Source organism: Magnolia sinica, chromosome 17 (assembly GCF_029962835.1).
Source record: "Magnolia sinica isolate HGM2019 chromosome 17, MsV1, whole genome shotgun sequence".
Lineage (NCBI taxonomy): Eukaryota > Viridiplantae > Streptophyta > Magnoliopsida > Magnoliales > Magnoliaceae > Magnolia > Magnolia sinica.
The window spans coordinates 61,359,106-61,381,194 of record NC_080589.1 but is presented as its reverse complement, the minus strand read 5'-3'; the positions used below and the strand labels follow the sequence as shown (position 1 = coordinate 61,381,194).

The 22,089-nt window shown below is 40.7% G+C and overlaps 1 protein-coding gene across 2 annotated transcripts in view; it reads left to right on the top strand.

Annotated features, from left to right (window-relative positions):
* The window catches only part of LOC131230883 (probable leucine-rich repeat receptor-like protein kinase At1g35710), a 29,241-nt gene that overhangs the window by 2,226 nt on the left and 4,926 nt on the right, over nucleotides 1–22,089 (top strand). The window lies entirely within an intron of this gene.

The window sequence follows — 22,089 nt, the reverse complement described above, 5'->3', positions numbered from 1 at the left end:
GTGGCGAAGTGCAAGGTTTACAACCTTGCAATGCCTCTTCAATCAGTCATGGTGGTGCAGTGAAAGGTCACAGAGTTGTGATCCTCATTATTCTTCCTGTCTCAGTAGCCTTGTTTCTTTTATTTGTAATCATTGTCATTTCTTCCATTTATTACCAAAGAAGAAGAAAAATAAAGAAAGGGGTTCTTGAGAGGAGTAGCGGAAATCCATTTTCAATATGGAATTATGATGGGAATGCTGTATTCGAAGACATTGTGGAGGCAACAGAGGGTTTTGACGACAAATACTGCATTGGAATTGGAGGGTATGGAAAAGTTTACAAAGCAAATCTACCAATGGGTCGGGTAGTAGCTGTGAAGAAACTTCACCCACTCAAAGGAGGAGATCAATCTGATCAAAGAAGTTTTAGAAATGAGATACAAGCATTAACCGAAATCCGCCATCGCAACATAGTGAAGTTTTATGGCTTTTGTTCCCATGCTCGATGCTCGTTTCTCGTCTATGAGTACATGGAAAGGGGAAGCTTGGCAAGCATCCTAAGCAACAATGAAGGAGCTGCACAGTTGGACTGGACTCTAAGGGTGAAGATTATTAAAAGTGTAGCCCATGCTTTATCTTACATGCACCATGATTGCACCTTGCCGATTGTCCATCGAGACTTATCAAGCAACAACGTTCTGTTGAATTCAGAACTTAAGGCTAGTGTCTCTGATTTTGGCATTGCACGGTTGCTGATACCTGATTCATCCAATTGGACTACGCTTGCAGGCACTTATGGATACATTGCTCCAGGTTAGTAACTAACACATTCTCAACACTTAATAGTTTTATTATAAATTAGCCTTTATTTTTCTTAACATTTTTTATTTTTTGTTGCAATTATTTACTATAAAATTTGTGCATTAGTTACCACACTATTGTCAAATGAGGCAATCTTAGACAACTGGAATATGAGAAAATTCATATTTGAAAAATATTTGAAAATTTTTCCTCTCTCCCTCTAAGATTCCTTTATCCAACAACTATCACCACATTTTATTTACTAGAAAAATTGTGCACGGTAAGACTTAACCATGATTCACATTTACCAAACAAACTTTCACCACATTTTATTAGCTATTAAATTTCTGGCATTGACTATTTTTAACTGTACATTTGTTGGCCACCAATTGGTTGGATAGAATCCTTCCATAAGTGTCATTTCTGGGATCTTCTCTATCTACAACATGGGTCATGTTTCCAGTTGATGTGGATTGATTTACATGCGTACCAAGTTTAGATGGATGAGTTACGGGTAGTTAATAAATGATTGAAAAAGCTCATGTCTTCTAGCCCATGCTAGTAAATCTGAAAATGACGCATCAGGAAATGTGGCATCATGAAATGCTCTACCAAGATATCCCAGAGCATGAGCTTGGGCTTCCCCTGTTGTACAAGGGTTCCACAACTCTAAGATCCAGACTATCTCACACAATGAATGCCCCACACAACAAATGAAGTTTCTAGATTGGAAAATCCTAGCCATTGAATCTATGGTCTTTCTTTGTTGAATGTGCACAATTACCTTTTTTTTCTTGATCGTTTGAGAGAGAGAGAGAGAGATTTGGCTTGTAGGTCTATAATATTGATACAGGTAATTATGCTAAGTACAACATTACCTATACATGCCATTAAAATCTCTAGTACACACATGCCAGCTTCTCACGCATTTGGAAAATCTGAGGTGTACATAAAAATAGGCCCAACCATCCAGATGATCCGACAATGATTAAGTTTGTCCCGTTATCAGACAGGCCACCACCACATCAAAACAATGCATTCAATGTATGTATGTGGCATGCCTAATCAGTGGACGATCCCGACCTCCTAGCCAGATCATCAGAAAGTTTGGCCCATGTTATGCTCCTCCTAGATGTGCCAAACATGTCACTTGGCACATGCTCAGTTTGTAGAGATGCCTTGGTATTAGCAGGCACAAAAGCCTAGAAGATATGAATCCTAGATTAAGAAACCCAGGTTAGTTTGATATATGGATAAGAGTTTATCTATTGATGATTAGCAAAGAATAAAGAATCTGATTGAACAATCTTCTATCATGTAGAGCTTGCATATACAATGAGGGTGACTGAGAAATGCGACGTCTATAGCTTTGGTGTTGTGGCACTTGAAGTGATGATGGGAAGGCATCCTGGGGAGCTCATCTCCTCTTTGTCAGCACCACATAGTGAAGATATACTGTTAAATGATATGTTGGACCAACGTCTCTCGGATCCAATGGCGGAGGTTGCACAGGAAGTCATATTTGCAGTGTCCATGGCCCTCGCATGCATTCGGCCAGATCCAAACTCTCGGCCAACCATGCACCACGTGGCTCAAGAGCTATCTGTTGGTGGACATTCTTTCTCTCTAGAGCCATTCCATGCACTTACATTTCGTCAACTAATGGATCTCAAGGTATAATTGGGTGTATGAAAATTAGTGAGGTTGGGGGCGTGTAGTGGCAAGAACATTATTGTTGTGTCTATTGTATGAAAATAATCAATCACGGAGGTGTTTTTCTTGTTATGATGTGTACATAGTTCAGTGTGTGGAATTGGTGTTTATATATAATATATATTTCTAGGATTGGTGATAAAAATCCAAATGTAATAAAAGTAGGTTGAAAGAATAAAGATGTTTTCTTGTTTGATGGTTATCTTCCAACTGAAGGTTTTTATGCCCAAGAATTTACGTTATAGGGATTGTAATCCTTTCCTGTGATACCAATTGTGCACTAATGTGTCATCAAAAGTAGAAGAATGGGTTCATTTATCTGTGAAAGTAGGCATAGACAGTGGCTTCTTTAAACAGAAGAGAAAAGAAGAAAAAAGAACTTCAGTTTGCCTTTTTTTAGAGGAGAGCCCTCATCCTTCCCAATGTTTGTTTGATGTGTATGGAAAATGAGGAGACGATGGATCACCTTTTCATCCCCTGTCCATTTGCAACTGATGTTTCCGTAATAAGTCAAAAAGTCATTAGAAGTTATTACTAGAGTTTTTTTTTTTTTTTTTTTTTTATTGTTTTTTTATTGTTTTTTTTTTTTTTTATAGTTCTTTTAGTACACACCCCACTTGGGAATCGATACCAAGACCTCAATGTTGAAATGGGGTTATCTTCACTCGGTCTACCACTTGAGCTATGGTTCGGTGTGTAAGTTATTGCTAGAGTTAATAGACTTGTTTCTTCTTCTTCTTCTTGTGCTTCTTCTTCTTCCTCATTTAAATATGTGAAGTTGTTGGACTGCTGTCTATAGAACAATTTCATTATTATTATTATTATTTTTTTTGTGCAAGGAAAACTAAACATCCCACTCCGAAATCCTACAGGCCTGAACAGAAATTATACAATCCAGGGGACTAGGACAATTTAGGGGACCAAGATGGAGCAATCAGAAGAAATCCATGAGAAAACATAGCAGTTGCTGCTCTGCCCAGAGAACAGACTCAATCATCCTCCAACTGGCCATGACAATGAAGATAAAATCTTGTGATCTGTTGCAGGCTCAATGAAACCACCAAACCATTATAGCCAAACCACTACTGCCAAGCTACATAGATAATCCACTATAGCCAAACAACACCAATTTAGCCATGCCATCACCATTAAGACCCAACAAATCAACAGAAAAACACAATATGGGCCAGACCATCCACTATGTTGTTACTTTTCTTTGAAAATGTGGGAGATTTGGGTGGTTTATACCTACTAGTTATTTGTATAGTTCTTCTAACACATACCAAACCTTCTAGGTTGGAGGAGCACGGGGCCGTTTATGAGTCCATCAACAATGACTTTTGGGTTACATTGGATCATAACAATCTTCACCCGGAATTGTTTCCATAATTTTATTAGGCTGCTCAACAAGGCCTTCGCCTCCATGGTGGTTGGTCCAAGTGGCGACTAGCCATACCCACTTCTAAGGCCTACGCAGAATGAATAGGGCTCTCAACTCCTTGGGTTCAATCCTAGAGTACTGGTTTGATCGGATTTGGGTCAGGCCGGATATAATCAGGTTTGGGTTAGGTCCCGGTTAGGGCAAATAAGTATATTTTTACACTATTGGGCCCACTTATTGAATAGCTTAGTAATGCAAGGGCATTTTTATGCCGGGCTTGAGTGAGGGTGGCCAATGGGATGCAGGGTAAACTTGGGGTGGGCGGCCCATGTGAGGTGGGTGGCTCATGTGAAGTGGAACCCATCTAAAGGGAGGCCCACCAAGGGGGGTTCAGCCGAGGTCCTAACTCATGGGATGTGGGGCCTGGGCTACGAGATAAAGGGATTGATTCGACATGTTCTATCTGTCCGATTTTTGCATTGTAGTCTATGAAATGTTTTAGAGCTAATAACCGGTTCAGATTAATCAAATGGACTGTCCAAGTGAAAATATGCAAGAACATTATACTTTTAAGTGCTCAGATAGTACCAGAGCATTTCTCTTCACTACTGATTTTATGTGGAAGCCTCTCCCTCAGTTTTTTTTTTTTTTTTTTTTTTTAATCTTCATGGTATCAGAGCCTTGGTGGTACCATTAATTCCGGTGACCTTACTCCATCATGACGAATCCAATCACCACCAAAACCTATCTTTGTCAATCCGACGATTCCCCATCTCCCAGACCTGCTGCCTCGCCCTTCGAACACCGCTCTAAAACCCACTCCAGAAACCTTCCTCCATTATGGTGAACCCAATCGTTTCAAAACCCAGCTCTGCCATCAACCATCCAAAAACAAAAAACACAAATATACATGAATGGGTAAGAAAGAACTAATAATAATAATAAATAAATAAATAAAAAACCCACCTCAAACCTTCCGCGAACACCCCACTCTGTTCCGCCCCCACCTGCAGATCCGACAGTGCTCCACCTCTCGCACCATCCCTCCCTTCTCCCTCTGCCTGTGTACCAGACTTGCGCTCGACCTCTTGCCCAGGAATCAGGACCGGACCGGACCAAATCTCTTACAAAACCCGCCTCATGTTTATATACCATCCAAAACCGTTAATAAGTTGTTTCTCACATGCATGAAGGGAAACCCCAATATCAGGCTGATCAGAAACTCTTGCGGCCCACAGGAAGTTTTCAATGGAGGTTGTTCAATCACCACTGTTTCTTGTGGTGTAGCCCATTTGAGATTTGAATATGCCTTATTTTTGAAATGACGTCCTAAAATGGGCAAACGCAATGGATATAACACAGACATCAGGCATCGGATCCCACTTTCTTGTGCCCCAGAATACAGGTAGCCCTCTGGACAGAAGCTCTGTTCATTAATTGGAGATGAGCCCAAACATAAGTACTGGAACATCCCATATGCAGGGGCACATGCAATGAGTACTTTTGGTGAGTTTGTAGAAATGGAGATGGCCGTTGGAACTGCTGGGCCCAGCTACATGGGAGAAAGCATAAATTAGGGAAATTGTTTTTCAAAAATTAATTAATTTGGTAGCTAACCAAACAAAGTTAGGCTGTGTTTGGATACACATCCATTAGCTATTGATTTGGCTAACAGCAACAAATCAGTAGCTTAAGTGGCAAAAGTTAGTGTGGTAACATGTTATTTAAGAGGTGTTGAACACTTTAAAATGACTAATAAACTTGAGCTAAGACAGATTGCTTTTTTTTATATATTGGAGTTGAGAATGCCTGAAGGTGTTCTCAATTGTCCTTGATAAAAGCCTATAGCTAAAGGGAACACCTCCACTGTTGTGATCCACCTTTGCCCTCCTCGACAGCTTCTCTCTTCCCTCTCTTTCCTCTGCATCTTCATCCTTTCTTTGTTTCACGATTTTTAATTTTTTTTAATTTTATTATTTTTAATTTTTTTAGCAGTTTTATTTAAAGGTGGTGGAGATGGAATGGTTACAATTGCTATGGTTTGGGGCTTTTTAATGGTGGAATAGGGAAAAGAAAAATTAAGACGGGAATGGTGAGGTTGAAGGAGAAACTTCTCCTTATTCATGTTAGTGTTAGGATTCAATATGAGGTTTTTTTTTTTGGCTAGCAAGTGAGTTGACTAGCAAGTATCAGTAGAAATCAAGACAGCCACCGAAGGCATGACTATCTGAAGCAAAATAATTTTTGTTCCAAATGGCGTCTTAAAGCCTATGAAAGTAGCTTTCGCAATCAAAATCACGCCTATGCCCCATCTAAAAAATTAATATTTTCCCCACAAAATAAAGTGGAGTAGGTGAATAGCCAGGACCATGGACATAAAGTGATTCTATAACAAGTTGGTGATAATACAGGTGTGAACTTTAATTCATGATCAAAGTGCATTAGTGAGATGAGTCGCACCATGCACCATGCACTATATTCTTTTTAATAGAATAATCATAACTTTCTATTGGTATTATTTGGGGACAACACATGAAGTGGGTGATAGGAAGCATTGGTCGGTGCTCAATGGACCCCATCATGTTGTCTATATTTTATCAAAGTTGTCCATTTATTTTGCCAAATCATTTTCGAACGTAATCCCAAAAATGAGGTACATCCAAATATTAGGTGGACCACACCATAGAAAACAATGGTGATTAATTAAATGCCTATCATTAAAAACTTCCTAAGGCTTACTGTAATGTTTGTTTTCCATAAACCTATTGAATAGGTCACATGAACCTGGATGAAGAGAAAACACGAAGACCATATTGATCTAAAACATTTGTGTGCAATAATTTTTTAATGGTGAGCGTTCAATCATCACTGATTTGTGTGGTGTGGTTCATCTAAGATTTAAATCTGCCTCAACTTTTTGGCTCATGACCTAAAATGATTTAGAAAATTATGAATGACATAGATAAAAATTACTTTAAAAAATTAATAGAAGTCTGCATAAAATAGATTCTTCTTTGATGACATAGGGCCGGTTTGGATGCACTTACTTTAAAAAATAATAAATAAATGCACCATTGGGCCAAGAAATGGGGAACGTGACTCAGAAGTAAGGGAGACACTCTAAAAGTATGATATGGGCTCCACTACTTGGATTCTCGATTGGTCTCTGTAAAAGAGGAGACTTACTAGAAAAATGTAAACCTTTGGCCCAAAGCTATCCTGAAAATCTCACGGCACCAAAAATATATATATCTGACCTCGTGGAACTTCCCATGACGTAGGGTTGTGTGGGCCTCACTTGATGCGTGTCAAACATCTACCCATCTGTAAGATGCACCATTCCATGGTGGGTTTCAGGCTTGAAAATCAAGTCAATCCATTACTTATGTGGGCCACACCACATACAAAAGTTTAGAGGAGTTACCCTCTCATTAAAACATTTATAATCATTTGTTGGGCCGACTGAGATGTGGTTTATAAATTCAGCCCATTCATTATGTGTGTCCCACTTGGATGAGGGGTCAGACCAAGTTTAAGATGCATCCAAATTTCAGGTGAGCTCCATCAAGTGCTTTTATATATATATATATATATATATATATATATATATATATATAGAGGAACGCTCAGCTACGCACCGGTTCGCACGTCATTATGTGCGAACTTTCCTATCAACCGTCGGATAAGGTAGATGGTCTGGATAAAGGCACTCTTAGCGCGAGCTTAAAAAAGCGCGTTTCCTTCTCTCGCACGGCTCTACACCCACTGAATGATGCGGCGAAAGCCTTTTCATATAAAATTCTTTCGCTGGGATACTTAGGTGGGTCCCACCAAGATGTTAATAATAAATCCACGCCGTCCATGCATTTTTAAAAATAATTTTATGGTATGAACCCAAAACTGAGGTAGATCAAATTCTTAAGTGGGCCACACAGTGTTGATTGAACTCTCACCATTAAAAACTTCCTAGGGTTACCAAATTTTTGGATCAAGCTGAAATTTATTTATTTTTCCATCATCTAGGTCTGCATGACCTAATCTACAGATTGGATGTCAAATAAATATCACAGTGGCCCCTAAAAAATATTTAATGGTGAGAATCATTATCACCGCTGCTTCCTGTGGTGTGGTCCACTTGAGATTTGAATCTACCTCAGTTTTGGGATAATGCCCTGAAATGATAAGGAAAAATGGATGGACGGGGTAGATTTCTGAAAAACATCATGGGTGGCCCTACCTAGATTTCTAATGAACTTTGCAAATTGCGTGCGTAATTAGGGGCAGATTTGATTTCCCATGAAAGCCTTTTGCATGAAGTTCCTGTGCAATGATGCTGGGTGGAGCCCACCACCATGTTTTTGGGAAATATACTCCGTTCATCCGTTTGTCGAGCTCATTTTAGGAAAATCTATCAAAAACGAGGTGGAGCCAAAACTAAAGTGAGCCACACGAGAGGGAAAATTGGAGAAAGAAATACCTACCGTTGAAACCTTCCTGGGCTCTGCCTTGATGTTTATATGCCATCAAAACCGTTTATAAGGTCATTAACACAGGGATGAAGTGAAAATATAGAAAATTTATCTTGAAAAAAAGCTTTTATGATCATAAAAATATTTCAATAGTTCTCACTGAAACCCTACTGTTTCCTCTCGTGTGGCCCAGTCGAGTCTTGGATCCACCTCGTTTTTTGTCGCTTGCCGTAAAATTAGCTTGCAAAACGGATGAACGGAATATATTTTTCAAAAATATGGTGGTAGGCCCCACCCAGCATCCTTGCCCAGGAACTTCCTACCAAAGGCTGTCGCAGGAAATTCGGCTCATCACAGAGGTTGACGCAGATTGGATACTGGCGTAGGTTTAGCCAGAGACTGCTGGAGTGACGTTACCAAGTTCTGTGTGCCCCACATAATATATGTGTTGTATCCCCACTGTCCATACATTTGGAGAGATCATTTTAGGATATGGTCCAAAGAATGAGGTAGATCTAAGGCTGCGTTGGACCCCACCATAGAAAACAGTGGTGAGAGTGATGCCCACCGTTGAAACCTTCAAAAGGTCCACCGTAATTTTTATTTGAGATCCAATCTGTTCATGTGTTAACGCAGGCATGAAAGAAGGGAAAACACAAATATTAGCTAATATGATCATGCTATAACTTGGCCTGTAATTGGACCTTATCTTGGCTGTGGAAATAACCTGTGATCGAGACATTAAGTGGACGCAGATCTGGACAGCATGTGGCCCTCACAATTGGACAGCATGTGGGCCATACCATGGGCCATGGGATGGACATCCATCTGGACCATCATATGGGCCTGGAAAGTGGTTATAATATGGGCCTAGATCTGATGTGAGATGGTGCAAAACAGTGGACCGTGCACTGATCAAGTAAGATGAAATGGATGGCTCTTATCATAAGGAGAAGGATGCATACTTGATTGAGGCTCACACGTGCTGAGCGCTTTAGAGAACTACCATGTGTAAACTACCATCTGCTACTCATAAGTAGCAGCTACTGTGAATGAAGGTTAGCTGCCTCATACAACGGTTTAGATGAATGGCAATTGTGTTTTCCCTTCTTTCATGCCTGCGTTAACACGTGAACAGATTGGATCTCAAATAAAAATTATGTGGACCTTTTAAAGGTTTCAACGGTGGGCATCACTCTCATCACTGTTTTCTATGGTGGGATCTACCGCAGCCTTGGATCTACCTCATTCTTTGGACCATATCCTAAAATGATCTCTCCAAATATATGAACGGTGGAGATACAACACATATATTATGTGGGGCACACAGAACTTGGTAACGTCACTCCAGCAGTCTCTGGCTAAACCTACGCCAGTATTCAATCCGCGTCAACATCTGTGGTGACGCGGATTTCCTGCGGAAGCGGCGGGAAGTTCCTAGGCAAGGATGCTGGGTGGGGCCCACCACCATGTTTTTGGAAAATATATTCCGTTCATCCGTTTTGCAAGCTAATTTTATGACAAGCAACAAAAAATGAGGTGGATCCAAGACTCGACTGGGCCACACGAGAGGAAACAGTAGGGTTTCAGTGAGAACCATTGAAATATTTTTATGATCGTAAAAGCTTTTTTTTCAGGATAAATTTTCTATATTTTCACTTCATCCCTGTGTTAATGACCTTATAAATGGTTTTGATGGCATATAAACATCAAGGCAGAGCCCAGGAAGGTTTCAACGGTAGGTATTTCTTTCTCCAATTTTCCCTTTGGTGTGGCTCACTTTAGTTTTGGATCCACCTCGTTTTTTGTAGATTTTCCTAAAATGAGCTCGGCAAATGGATGAACGGAGTATATTTCCTAAAAACATGGTGATGGGCCCCACCCAGCATCCTTGCGCGAGATCTTCCTACCAAAAGGCTTTCATAGGAAATCAAATCTGCCTCTAATTACGCATTTAATTTGCAAAGTTCATTAGAAATCTAGGTAAGGCTAACCATGATGTTTTTGAGAAATCTACCCCGTCCATCCATTTTTCCTTATCATTTCAGTGCATTATCCCAAAACTGAGACAGGTCCAAATCCCAAGTGGACCACACCACAAGAAGCAGCGGTGATAATGATTCTCACCGTTAAATATTTTTTAGGGGCCACTGTGATATTTATTTGACATCCAATCTGTAGATTAGGTCATGCAGACCTAGATGATGGAAAAAAAAAAATAAAAAAACAAATATCAGCTTGATCCAAAAATTTGGTAACCCCGGGAAGTTTTTAATGGTGAGAGTTTAATCAACACTGTGTGGCCCACTTAAGAATTTGATATACCTCAGTTTTGGGTTCATACCATAAAATTATTTTTAAAAATACATAGACGGCGTGGATTTATCATTAACATCTTGGTGGGACCCACCTAAGTATCCCAGCGAAAGAATTTTATGTGAAAAGGCTTTCGCCGCATCATTGAAGAGGCGTGCGAGAGAAGGAAACGCGCTTTTTTAAGCTCGCGCTAAGAGCGCCTTTATCCAGACCGTCTACCTTATCCGACGGTTGATAGGAAGGTTCGCACATAATGACGTGCGAACCGGTGCATAGCTGAGCGTTCCTCTCTCTCTCTCTCTCATTTATATATATATATATATATATATATATATATATATATATATATATATATATATATATAAATGAGAGAGAGAGAGAGAGAGAGAGAGGAATGCTTAACTGCCCACTTCTTACCGTAATTCACGAGAACTTTCCAGAACTCATCACATGTGATGTGGGCCAAAAATTTGAACCGTCCATGTAATGTAGCACCCCATGAGACCACTAGGATCCAACTTTTACTCTGATCCAAAACCTTAGTGTTCCATGAAAAAAAGAAATTGTTTCCTCCCTTGATTTGTCTCTCTCTTTTACCATGGCCTAACAAAGTATTGGATAAGGGTGAAATTCGGGCTTTATGGGTTTCATGGGGTGCTGCATCATATGGACGGTTCAGATTTTGGGCCCACATCACATGTGATGAGTTCTGAAAAAGTTCTCACGAGTTCTCCAGTGAGAAGTAGTGGGCAGGTGAGCATCTCTCTCTCCCACGTTGAAACTTTCCAAAGGGCCACATGATGTTTACACGTCATCCAAATGTGTTCATAAGTTGATTCCCATGCGAATGAAGGGAAACACCCATATCAGCCTAATCTGAAACTTCTATGGCTCATAAGAAATTTTCTATGGTGATTGTTCAATCACCATTGCTTCTTTTAGCGTGGCCCATTTGGGATTTGAATATGCCTTTTGTTTGTTTTTTTTTATTTTTTTTTGTTTTTTTGTTTTTTTTTTTGCATATAACGTTTAAAATTGAGCAAGCGTGCAATGGTTAAACAAAGTGAAAATTAATAAGACAGATATCACAGTGGGCCTCAGAGCTTTTTTTTTATTTTTTTATTTTTTGGGTTAGCTTGTTAGTACACACCCCACTGTCAGTACACACTCCACTGTTAGCCACCCCCACTAGGGAATCAATACCAAGACCTGTTGAAACGAACCATCTTCACCCAGTGTACCACTTGAGATATGGATCAGAGTGTGGGCATCATATAGCTTTTTTTTTTTTTTTTTTGTCCGTCTCATGGAGCTTAGTATAAGAGTAGATTCGCGTAACTTCTGATTATGCGCAATTAGCATTTGATGCCACTTTCATGTGAGATAGCATACAGGGAGCCCCCTATAGGAGGAAGCTCATCAATTTCACGATATAACATTTTGACATGAGCCCACTGTCATGAATGTAGTGTATTTTACATATAGAACTGATGGGCTGCACAGTTGTTGGTTGTTTTATGCATTGCCTAGAACCGGTGTTAAGGGTCCCATGTAAACCAAAGCTGTGAGAACATGTAAGACCGGTATTGGAGGGATCCTGTCTAAACCAAAGCTTTGCGTGAACATGTAAAACAAGTGATGGACGATAGCCTTTTCCTACAACTTCCATTACGTGGAGTCCATGTAAGCAAAAAGCTGTAGGGCCCACCAGAATGTGCGGGTGACATCCACTCTGTCCATCAGTTTGGCCAGCTCGCCCAAAAATGAGGTGGACACAAGATTCAAGTGGGCCATGCCTCTGGAAAAAGTGGTGATTGAACACATACCATTGAAACCTTCCCTGGGTCACTGAAGTTTTGGATCAGTCTAATATTTGTGTTATATGTTCATCCTTGTGGGAATAACTATAACTGTACCAACAGTTTGGATGATCACTGTGGGCTCAAGGAAGTGCCAACGGTGAGTGTTTCCATCCCCACTATTTTGTGTGGTGTGGTGCGCTAGAGTTTTGGATGTGTTCAATCTTCACTGTTTCCTGTGTTGTGGTCCACTCGAGGTTTGGGCTCATGCCCTAAAATAAGCCGGCAAAATGGATGCTTTATATGTATAAAACACAGATTATGGTAGGACCCACAGAGCTCTGACACCAACTAGCTGGCTGGGCTGGTGTTCGGGTCACCAGCCAAACTGCATCACCATGATACACACCATATATATGGGGCCTGCTTCTACAACACTAATTCATCCCACTCCTTGTACCCAGCAGAACCAACAATAAAAGAGGACTTAAAATACTAAAAGTTGGGAAGACCTGACTATAAAAGTAGAATCTATGTCCAAACCTACATAATCACGAGCCCAACTGTTACGCGCGGCAGCACCAAATAAAAGAAGAAGACTTTGACTTTTAAAAGGAGTGACTTAACTGTAAAAGCAATGCCTGGGCCCAAACCTATCCAGTCCTATGTTGGATTCTCGATGCTTCTTACAAAAGAGGGGCTAAAGCCTTCCAGTCCCATGCCCAACTACTGACAATGTCACATCACCCAATTTAACAAGGAGACTATACTCTAAACATAGAAATATGTTCCAAAATCATCAAGTACTGGACTCCACTCCTTGGAATATCACACATGAGACTTGCCTGTTACCCGAGGTTATAGAATCCCCTAAAGCCTTAAGCTCTATGGGAGTGTTGCAACGTCTGTGTTACATCCGATCCCTTCTATTTGTTATGCCAAACTATGACAGGAAGTGATGTTAAAAATAAGGAAGATTCAAAAACTAAAATGAGCCACACTACATGAATTACTAGAGATGGGAACACCCATGTTGAAACTGCCCTAAGGTCCACCTGATGTTTAAATGCCATCCAAAACCATTCATAAGTTGATTCCCTCATGGATGAAGGGAGACACCAATATCATCCTGATCCAAAACTTGTGTGCTCGACGTGAAGGTTTCGGTGGTGGTTGGTGGTGAGGCCAATTTGAGATTTGAATCTGATAGATTTTGAAACCAGGTCCTAAAATGAGCTAGTGAAGACAGAGTTGATATAAGATATGATTTTCTTGTGCCTCTGCATACAGAGAACCCCATATGGAAGAAGCTTTGTGGGGCCCATGGAAATGTCCATGAAAAATCCACTCGTTCACCTGATCAGGTTAGGAAGTGAGCCCAATCACTGCTTCCGGGATGCTTTTCTATGGTTTTAGTTCATAATGGTATGACCCACTTGATTGGATCAACCCAATTTTGTGGGTCCCTCATTAGTTGATAAGGAGAACTTGATGCACGGTTTGGATGGGGGAGGTGGGTGGTGGTGGATTTTGGATTGCTACCACCCATGGTAGCATTGTTGCAACTGCGTGGGTGTCTTACAGGGACGCAGTTTCGCTGGTGAGCCGAACATCAGCCAGCTAGTAGGTGTTAAAGCTCTGTGGACCCCACCATGATGTATATATTTTATTCACACCGTCCATCCATTTTGTTATCACGTTTTCGGTCATGAGCCCAAAAATAAGGCATGTCTAAATCTCAGGTGGACCATACCACAGGAAACGGTGAGGATTGAATGCATACTGTTGAAAACTTCATAGGGCCCACAAAAGTTTTGAAGAATTAAGCTGATATTTGTATTTTCCCTTCCTCCAGGCCTGTGTGACCTGGTGAACAGATTGGATAACAAATAAATATCAATGTAAGCCCCACCAAGGTTTCAATGGCAGACATCATTCTCCCTTGCTGTTTACTGTGGTATGGTCCATTTGAGGTTTGGATCTGCATATTTTTGGGCTCTCGTAAAATAGATGGACTATATGGATAAAACACATACATCATGGTAGGGCCCACAGATTTGACACCAGTTAGCTGGTTGGTGTTCAGGTCACCAGCCAAACCACGTCCGTGCCCATTTCTGCAACACTTAATCACCCGCATGAGGAAGTTATCATATAAACATCATCATGGGCCCAAGGAAGTGTCAATGGTGAGTGTTCCTATCCCCACTGTTTGTGTGGTGTGGCCGACTAGAGTTTTGGATACGTTCAATCCCCACTGATTCCTGTGGAGTGGTCTACTTGAGGTTTGGATCTCATGCCCTAAAATAAGTTGGCAAAATGGATGGACTACATGGATTAAACAAATAAATTATGGTAGGGCTGACAGATCTTTGAGACCAGATAGCTGGCTGGTAATAGGGTCACCAACCAAAATGATCTCCATGGTACACACCATATGGGGCCCATTTCTGCAACGCTAATTCACCTGCATGCAGTTGTTATTCACGCTCATGAAGCTTGTTCACATCATCAAGGTGGAAAATGTTTTCATCTACTGAAAGTTATTCATCCTACTGTGTGGGGCCGACTGCGTTGTTTGTACCTGATGATTGGACCAGCTAGATTTTTGGCTGATCTAGTTGAGATGGTCCTGGTGCAACTATTGCAGGGGTTGGATCTCATAATCATCTGGCCTTTACAATGCTTGACTACATCACTTTAAAAAAAAAAACGATACAGGGATGCATAAAACGAGATTCTTCTATGGTGATTTAGGGCCTTTTGGATGCACTTCCACGATAGGGGTTTTCGGAAAAGGGGTCTAAACCTGCTTTTTCGGATGAGTTGGCACTTGGTAGCCTACTTCTTTGATGATTTTGGGGTCCATTTTCATACACTTCCACAAATTAGTGTTATTTGCCGGTTTGTTTTATAGCATCTATTTTGTCAAGCATAAGAAGGGGATTATGCAAAGTCACATCATAAATTGTGGTTTGGATCAAAACTGCTCTTAGGGCTCAAACACCCCTTGGTACGGTGCATCCAAACAGGCCCTTGTAATCTAGTAGCTCCCTAAAAAAGGAGAGACGTGACTCAAAAGTAAGGGGAGACTTGATTTTTAAAGTAGAATCTGGGCCCAAACCCATCTAGTCATGGGCCCAAAAATTTCAAAATCTACCAACACCCAACTAAAAAAGATAAATGACTTAAAGACTCTAAAAGCTAGAAGGGAAGACTTGACTTGAAAAATATAATTAGGGCTTAAACCCATCTAGTCCAGTGTCCCTTTAGGAATCTCCAAAAGTAGAATCAGGGCCCAAACTCTTCCATCAGAGCCATATATGGCCACTTCCATAAATCTCACAGCACCCTATTAAATAAATAAATAAAAGAAAGAGAGTACTTTACACGTGGAAGACATCGTGGGACTCGCCTCTAACCTAGGTTTACGAGAATCACATGTGACTTTAAGCTTTATGAGGCCAGCTGTGACGTCTGTGTTACTTCATACCTTTTGCCAGCAGCCCATGCTAGGAGGTGATGTTAAATTCATGAAGATTCAGAGCCACATCACATGAAATAGTGGGGATAGAAATGCTCACGTTGTAACTTTCCAAAGGCCCACCTTATGTTTATATGCCATCTAAAACGGCTAATAAGTTGATTCCCATGCAGATGAAGGGAAACACTTATATCAGACTGATCCAAAACTTCTGTGGTCCACAAGAAGTTTTCGATAGTGGTTGATCAATCACCATTGCTTCTTGTGGTGTGGCCCATTTAAGATTTGAATATTTTTTAACTGAGTTCCTAGAATGAGCAAATGCAATGGATAAATGAAAAGGATATAACACAGACATCACAGTGGGCCTCATTGAGCTTAGGATAAGAGTAGATTCCTTTAACCTCTAATTACGGGCAATTTGCATTTGATGCCACTTTCCTGTGCCCCAACATACTGGGAGCTCCCAAGGCAGAAGCTCTGCCCATCAATTTCACTGGGATCGCGTTAGGACATGAGCCCAATCATGATGAGGCAGATCCAAAGCTCAGCTGGGCCACATGATAGGAAATAGTCCTAAGATGAACCTGCAAAACGGATGGACGGAATGGATGTTGCACATAGATTGTGGCAGACCACATATAGCTACCACCTACTGGAACATCTTCTATGCAGGGGCACAGCCAATTCACATCCATTCATCTCCGAAGTTCAGAGCAGGCAAGAAATAAAGGAATTGAATACCACCGTTGAAAATTTCTTTTAGAATCATAGAAGTTTTGTATTAGGCTGATATTCATATTTTCCATTCATGCATGTAAGAATCGCCTTATGAATATGTTAGATGGACGGCATGGATGAAACACATACATCGTGGTTGGGCCCATAGAGCATCGACCACTAACCATTGGCTGGTGGCAGGGGGAGTATCCAGTCCGTTTCCTCTAAAAAAAGGGGACCTGACTCAAAAGTAGTGGGAGACTTGACTCTTAAGGTAGAATCTGGGCCTAAACCCATCCAGTTATGGGCCCAAAACTTTCAAAATATTTGTTATTGATTCAACACCAGGAATCATTGATTCACTCAGAATGCATGTTATTTGACTAGGTTTGAATGGTCTCATGATTACTGATCTTGGCCCTCAATTTCATTAAGAAACAACAAAGTTGTTACTGACTAGGCAAGTCAAACTTGGATTTCGTAGTCGGAACTAATTCTAAACCTTGAACACCTTAATACATTTATGTTTTTTTTTTTCAATGCTTTGAAATTGAATATCGAGGACTAATAAGTCAATTTTAATATGCATGTATTGGTGGGTGACTCATTTTGTTCTCTATTAAAACCAAGTTTCATATGGCATGAAAAAATTGGGTTACAAAACAACCGTTAAATCTTGTTATTAGTTTACCAAGCTTGCATATGAAGATTCTGAACATTTATATTACTCGGGTTCTTTTTTTTTTTTTTTTTACTACTGTTTCATGTGGCATGGTCTACATAAGATCTGATATCTACATCCTTTTTGGGATAATGCCCTAAAATGATCTTTCAAAACGGTTGGATGGTGTGGATTTAAGGCACATACATCATTATGAGCCCGACAGTCAGGGTCCCATTACCCACATTGGTAGACCCGGGTCTCATCTAATCCGCTCCCCCTTGGAATCTAGTAGCTCCCTAAAAAAAAGGGGGACGTGACTCAAAAGTCAGGGCAGACTTAACTCTAAAGTAGAATCTGGGCCCAAACCCATCCAGTCATGGGCCCAACTCATTGAAATCTGCTAGCACCTTAAAAAAAAAAAAAAGAAACAAAAAAAAAAAAAAAGAAAGAGAAGACTTTCCCTTTAAAAGGAGGGAAGACCTGACTTGAAAAGTAAAATAGGGGCCCAAATCCATCCAGTTCAGGTCCCACTATTCTGAAATCTTGATGCTCGTAGCAAAAGAATAGATTTGACTCTAAAGGTAGAAGTCAAGTCCAAAACCATCCAGTCCCACCCAAATCACACTCCTTGGAATATTGTTGATGCGAATCGCCTCTAACCCCAGTTACGAGAATCACATGTATGTGACTTTTAAGCTCTATGAGGGCAGTTGTAACGTCTGTGTTACTCCATTCTCTGTCCCAGCCCATGCTAGGGGGTAATGTTAAAAATCAGGAAGATTCAGCAACTAAAGTGAGCCGTTGAGATTTGAATATGCGTCTGAAAAATGGACAAGCGCAATGGATAAAACACAAAAATAGATTTCACCAGATCACTTTTGGAGATGAGCCCAATTACGAGTCAGATCATAAACTCAAATGGGTCACACAATAGGAAATAGTCCTGACATGATCACATATAGATCAGAAAACGAGAATTCTCTGTTAGATGTTAATCCTCTGTGCAAGTGCACATAGTCATAATCCAAATCGTTAAAATAATGTTAGAAACTGTGGATGGGCGGTATGACTTATGATCCAAATGCAGCCTTAAAGCCTAAGACAGTAGTCTTCATACTTGAAATCACAAAAGAATATTATTTCATTTTAGCCCCAATTGGAGCATTGTTAAGCTTCTACTAAAACCTCAAAGTATATAGAGAATGGACCACCTGAGTTTTTTTATCAGGCTGTCTCTGTACATTCATTTTATGCCTGTTGGTTACACTTGGATAATGGGTTTGACGAAAGATACAGACTTATGGTTGGCATCCCTTCCATTATTCCATAGGGGTGGCCACTTAAGTTGTGGATCACTATGATTTTTTATTTTTATTTTCGCCTCACAATCAAGACTCATGGATGGAACCCCATGAATGGAGTGGATTTTATATATAGAACTGGTGGGCCCCACAGCTCTTAGGTGTTTTATGGATTGTGTAGAACCCGTGCTGAGGGTCCCATGTAAACGAAAAGCTGTGGGGCCATGTAAAAACAGAGCTGTAGGGAGCCCATTCCTACAATTGCAGTTACATAGAGCCGGTGTAAGCAAAAAGCTGTGGGGTCCACCGTGATGTGCGTGTGATACTTTGGCCAGCTCACCCAAAAATGTTACGGACCCTAGACTGAAGTGGGCCATGCCACAGGAAAAAGTGATGATTGAACGCTTACCATTGAAACCTCCCCTAGGGTCACTGATGTTTTGTATCAGTCTAATATTTGTGTTATCATGTATTCTGTTCATCCTTATGGGTATAATTGAAACTGTATGAACAGTTTGGATGTCATATAAATATCATGGTGGGCCCAATGAAGTGTCAAAGGTGAGTGTTTCCATCCCCACTGTTTTGTGGCGCATTAGAGTTTTGGATGCATTCAATCCCCACTGTTTCCTGTGGTGTGGCCCACTTCAGGTTTGGATCTGCTTCATTTTTAGGCTCATGCCCTAAAATAAGCTGGCAAAATTGATGGACTGCCTAGATAAAACACATAAATTATGGTAGGGCCCATGGAGCTTTGACACCAGCTAGCGGGCTGGTGATCGGGTCAGTAACCAAGCCACATCTCCATGATACACACCATTTGGGGCCCATCTCTGTGACACTGTATGCAGTAGTTATTCACGGGGATGAAGCTTGTTCACGTCATCACCTGTGGAAAACGTTTTCACCTACATAAAGTTTCTCATCTTACCGTGTGGGACCGACTGCAATTGGATTTTTTTTTTTTTTGGTGTATTATAGTTTTATAAGATGACCTACCTGATGGTTGGATGAGCTGGATTGGATTTTTGGGTGATCTGGCCAAGTTGGTCATGGTGCAACTATTGCGGGGGGTGGATGTCATAATCACTGTCTGGGTTTTACAACACTTGACTGCATCACTTAAAAAAAATAATGATACAGGGATGCATAAGACAGATTCTTTTCTGGTGATTTAGGGCCAGTTGGATGCACTTCCACAATAGGGTTTTTGGAAAAGGTGGTCCAAACCTGCTTTTTCGGATGAGTTGGCACTTGGCAGCCTACTTCTTTGATGATTTTGAGGTCCATTTTCATACATTTCCACATATTAGTTTTTTTTTTTTTTTTTTTTTGTCAGTTTGTTTTATAGTGTCTATTTTGTCAAGCAGAAGAAGAAGAAGAAGGGGATTTTGCAAAGTCAGATCATCAATTGCTGTTTATAACAAAACTGCTCTTAGGGCTCAAACACCCCTTGGGAGGGTGCCATCCAAATGGGCCCTTGGAATCTAGTAGCTCCCTGAAAAGGTGGGGACGTGACTCAAAAGTAGGAGGATACTTGACTCTTAAACTAGAATCTGGTCCAAACCCATCCAGTCATGGGCCTAAAACTTTCAAAATCTGTCAGCACCCAACTAAAAGAGATAAAGACTTGACTCAAAAAGTAGAATTAGGGCTTAAACCTAACCAGTCCAAGGTTCCACTAGGAATCTTGAAAAGTAGAGTCAGGGCCCAAACCCATCCATCAGAGCCATGGCCACTCCCAGAAATCTCACAGCGCCCAAAAATAAAAAAATAAAAAAAAGACAGTCCAAAAACCATCCAGTCCCTCCCTAATCGCACGGCTCACCTCTAACCCAGGGTTAAGAGAATCACATGTGACTTTAAGCTCTATGAGGGCAGCCGTGATGTCAGTTTTACTCCATTCCTTGTGCCAGCCCATGCTAGGAGGTGATGTTAAAATTGATTAAGACTCAAAGCCGCACCACATGAAATAGTGGGAATAGAAATGCCCACGTTGAAACTTTCCAAAGACCTGCCTTATGTTTATATGCCATCGAAAACCATTAATAAGTTGATTCCCATGCAGATGAAGAGAAACACTAATATCAGACTGATCCAAAAATTCTGTGGCCCACAAGAAGTTTTCGATGGTGGTCATTCAATCACCACTGCTTCTTGTGGTGTGACCCAATTGAGATTTGAATATGCCTTATTTTTGAAATGACGTCCTAAAATGATCAAATGTAATGGATAAATGAAGTAGATATAACACAGACATCAGTGGGCCTCATAAAGCTTAGGATAAGAGTAGATTCCCTATGCAGAAGCTCTGTCCATCAATTTCACTGGGATCATGTTAGGACATGATCCCATTGATGATGAGGCACATCCAAAACTCATGTGAGCCACATAGTAGGAAATCTGATGGAAGGAATGGATGTCACACATAGATGGTGGCAGAACACATATAACTACCACCTACTGGAACATCTTCTATGAAGGGGCACAGCTAATTCACATCCACTCAAACTCCGAAGTTCAGAGCAGCCAAGAACTATAAGGAATTGAATACCACCGTTGAAAACTAGGCTGTTATTCATATCTTCCATTCATGCATGCATGTAAGGTATCAATGATCGGAGCTTCCATCTTCCACTATTTCTTGTGATGTGGCCCACATACATTTTGGATCTTTAAAAAGGATGGACAGAGTGAATATAAGAAAAACATCACAGGTTCACCCATTCAGTTAAGGTAGGTCGCTTCCCCAGTGTAGTGCTGGCATTCCCCACTCTGTTTTTACTGATAGAGAGGATATATCAGCGTTAGGAAGACATGTGACATCAGCACTGATGTGATTATAGAAAATCAGAGCACGAGAATGCTCTGTTAGACGTTAATTCTCTGTGCAAGTGCACAGTTGTCATCCAAACCGTTAAAATAATGTGTACAACAAGTCAATACTTTTCAGCATGTGTGTATCAGATTATTTCATTTTATTTTTTTAATTCACTCACAAGAATAAGTCGGTTAGCAATCGAAGCCATATGTATCAAGCTTTTCCTATAAATACCCATATATCTATCATAAGTTTATAACAGACCATAAGCAACAGCAGCCATGGCCATACATAAATCTCTCTCCCTTGCTTTTCTCCTCTTTTTCCTACCATTTCTTTCTTCCCATGCAACATCATCATTTGCAACAGCAGGACTGCTGCCAGAAGCAGAGGCTCTCTTGAAATGGAAAGCCAGCCTCTTTCCATCACAAGCTCTCCACTCATGGTCACTTCCTGCTACTAATGCTACCACCAACACAATCTCTCCATGCAAATGGATTGGGATCTCATGCAACAGCCTTGGAAGTGTAATAGAGATAAGCCTACCGAGTGCGGGCTTGCAAGGTAAGCTCTATAACTTGAGCTTCCCGTCATTTCCAAACCTCGTTCATCTCAATCTCAGTGGCAACACTCTCACTGGA